Source organism: Apodemus sylvaticus, chromosome 17 (assembly GCF_947179515.1).
Source record: "Apodemus sylvaticus chromosome 17, mApoSyl1.1, whole genome shotgun sequence".
Lineage (NCBI taxonomy): Eukaryota > Metazoa > Chordata > Mammalia > Rodentia > Muridae > Apodemus > Apodemus sylvaticus.
The window spans coordinates 71,117,407-71,121,443 of NC_067488.1; positions in this window are offsets into that span (position 1 = coordinate 71,117,407).

A 4,037-nucleotide genomic window follows, 5' to 3' on the forward strand; every position below is an offset into this window, starting at 1 on the left:
AGTTCAAGGCCAGCCTGGCCTACATATTGAGGCCCTGTCTGAGGAAAAAAAAAAAGGTAATTAAAATAAAAATAAATGTGTCCTCTCAGTTTTAGTTGTTATTGTTGAGACAGATTCTCTTGCAGTCCACATTAGCTTCAAACTTGAACTTCTGATTTTTGGCTCCCATCTCCTGAGTGCTAGGATTACAGGCATGAGCCACTGTGCCCAGTTTTATGAGGTTCTGGGGTTTTATACATTCTAGGCAAGCACTCTTCCGACTAAGCTTCATTCCCAACCCAACTCTCCAATTAAAAAAAAAAAAATCAGGGGCTGGTGAGATGGCTCAGCGGTTAAGAGCAATGACTGCTCTTCTGAAGGTCAGGAGTTCAAATCCCAGCAACCACATGGGCTTACAACCATTTTAATGAGATCTGATGCCCTCTTCTGGTGTGTCTGACGACAGCTACAGTGTACATACATATGATAATAAATAAATCTTTAAAAAAAAAATCAGACGGGCGGTGTTGGTGCATGCCTGTAATCCCAGCACTTGGGAGGCAGAGGCAGGCAGATTTCTAAGTTCGAGGCCAGTCTGGTCTACAGAGTGAGTTCCAGGACAGCCAGAGCTACACAGAGAAACCCTGTTTCAAAAAATCAAACCAAAAAAAAAAAAAAAATGAGATCTGAGTGCTACTTGTGATGGCGTATTCCTATATGCCTATAATCTCAACACTTGGGACAAGGAGGCCAGAAGATTGGGAGTTCAAGGCCAGCCTTAGCTACATACTGAATCAAGTGGGAAGCTAGCCCAGGCTGCATGGACCATTTTTCAATAAGACAAACAAAAAAAGATTTATGAAGTAGACTTGAAAAGATGATTCCATGGAACCAGAAACAGGTGAGAGAGAAGTCTATAGTGTTTTGTTTTTTTTACTTCGGAGTGAGCCACAGAACCTTCTAGGCATACTGAGCCGTGAAGTGAGCCACAGAGTCTTCCACATATTTGAGATCTGGGGCTAAGAAGATCCACCATGCAGGGCTGGGATGTAACTCGGGGGTAAAGTGCTTGCCTGGCACGAAGGAGGCTTGAAAGAAGGGATAAGACGGTAAAGTATAGGGTAAGGTCTGAACTGCAAATAGATAATTAGACGACAGAAACATTAATTAAGATTTTCTACTAATATCTATGTGTCCAGAAAGGACCTGTGAGCAGCATGCACTTTTATATACCTGTTGTTCATGTAAGTAAAGAGGCTAACAGTAAAATTAAGACCTAGTAACATGTGAACAAAAAATATATTTTTTCTATTGTTTGTACTCTATTAAACCAGGGAAGGAACAAAAGGGACAGACTATCTCCCCGCACGCCCCCCACTGGTCTCCATTCATATATGTAAGATTTCAGTGTGTAAGTGAATAGTCTATTTCTGACCTAGATCTTAAGTTATTTATGCTCAAGGGGTGAGGAAAAAAAGCCTCTCATTTGGATAAGGGACAGAATGGCCCTGAGGGTCATGACAAGGAATCCCCCTTTTAATATCCCTGTAAAACAGACATTGTTCATTTATTTTTGTATTGTCAAGAAATAGAAATGAATCACTGTACTCCAAAAAAATTGTATTATACTTCATCATGGCTCTGTAGTGTATGCTTATTATTATTATTATTTAAGGGAAGGAGAGGAGGCTTAGCTGGTAAAGGCACTTGCCACCATGCCTAGGGAGGTGAGTTTAGTCCCTAGGACTCCCACAGTAAAAGAAGAGAATCTGCCCCTGTAATTGTGTCTGGCCTGACAGACAGACAGACAGACAGACACACACCCTCAAACACACATGTACACCCACACAATACATACACAAATGAAATAGTTCTTAATTTGTGATAATAATTTCAAGAAGCTATTACAATAACTATTGTTCTTGTGTTCTCTGTGCCATTTGATTTTTTTGTAATGAAGCAGAGTTGGGGTTTATTTATTTATTATTATTATCAATTTTAAACATAAGAGTTAAGAGAGAAGCTCAGAACAATACCCAAGCACATGGGTGTGGTCTTTGAGAGAGCGCTGACATCATTTAGTTCTTGTTCTTGCTGCTGCACTTACATGCTAGAGACAATCAAGTCATCTCTATTCCCTCTGATATAAAATAATGAAGATGAGGGGGTTATTTTTCCTATGAAAGATGCAAGAAGTAAACAAATTCTTTGTATGTGGGTTATATTGATTTGTCTTTTTTTTTAATCGTGAAAGAAAAAACTTTCACGATAAATTTAAGCAAGAAAGGCAGCATTGTGGGCGGCGGCTAGAAGAACTCAGGGCCTCCATTGTTAGCTCACAACCTGCAGCTGCTGTGTTCCCAAGGCCCTCCCTCCCACACTCGCGCCTCGGGAGCCCAGCAGAATGAATGGACTCTACAGGGTTCGCAAACAGAGCTGCGAACAACCAAGACTCTGCTACTGAAAGGGAAGCCATCTGTCAAAAGCCACATTTTCAGCTCGGTGCCCAAACAAATATCTCCTTTCCTCTAAAATTTCATCCTGCAAATTACAGTGGTCTGCAGCTCGGAGACTCACTATTTAGATCTTTCTTGCTGACAACGGGGCCTTTCTACACAGCAAAAGAATGCCACTGTGATCCGTTTCCTAGGGGTGAAAGCACGGCGTTTTTGTACCAAAGGGCAATTGAGCAACACCCACAGTCCCTGGCTGAGCAGCAGTGGGGCGGCGAGCAGCTACAGTTCCCACAGTCGGAGCGCAGCTGCGGAAGGGGCTATTTACGGAACTCAGGGAACTACAGAACACTGCAGCAGGGCAGGCATTGCACTGTTGTCTAGGGATGAACACAACATCACAAAATGGCTTCCTTTTATATTATAAAACTCTCCTCTTTTTAATTTGGCATCTCAGTTATTTTTTACTTGGTACCACCCCCCCCCCCAGAGAGAGAGAGAGAAAGAGAGAGAGAGAGAAGACAGAGAGACAAAGACAGACAGAGAGACAGACAGAGACAGAGAGACAGAGCACTGGAGAAACACAAGCCCACACAAAGAACTAGCTTTAAAACTCAATTCTTTCTCCTTACAGTTTCTGAATTCTGTATTAGAAAGGATGGCTCATTTCTAGGGACAAAATAACACAGGCTCTGGGGTGAGGTAGGGTGGAGTAGGGGGGCGGGGGCGGAGGGGTGATGGGAGAAAATTACCGCTAAAGAAAGCTCTCTAGTAAACGATTAAGTACTACTTTGTATATTTTTTCTTTTCTTTCCTTTTTTCTTTTTTTTTCCTTTTCTTTTTGTTTTGGTTTTTGAGACAGGATATCACACTATATACCCAGGTCAGTCACAAATTCGCCGCCCTCCTCAGTTTCCTAATGCTGGGATTTACAGGCATAAACCACTAAGGCCAGTTAGGATGACCTTGAGCTGCAAGTCTTCCTGCTTCTGACTCCCAGATGCTGTTGAGGTCACAGGTGTGGTCTATTCGCACTGAATTTTGCTCAAATAATAATTAAAAAATCAATAACAATACAATAACTGAAAACTAAACATTTAGCCGCGCGTTTTTGACCATCTTTCCCTATCTTCTGCTATTTTTTTTAAAGCAAATAGAGATGTTGAATCCTGACGAAATGTAATTAAATTTAGCATACTATAAATGAAAACCTGGAATTTTCCATCAAGAATCTAAACATAAATTCTGTGATTAAGTGTTGGGAAAAACCTTTGATGATTTTAACTACAGTTTAAGGTTTAAGCTACTTATAATCATCCAACCCCAGTTTTCTTTCTTCCCTTTCCACCCCTCCCCAACTCCACCCCATAATGGATGCTCCACTAGTCGCCTTTGTCTGAAGGATGCAAAGTCTACGGATGCTAGGGGGAAGGGGTGGGGGAGAGATTACCTCATACCATGTCGCTTGCACCAATCACCACTCTCCTGTCGCGGCTTCTCTGGGCAGACAGAGGGGTCTGGACCAACAGGAAAAGGCTCTGGCCCATCCCCATGGTGACCGAGCTGTATATAAGGAGCTGCATCCGCCCAAGTGCCGCAAGTTCT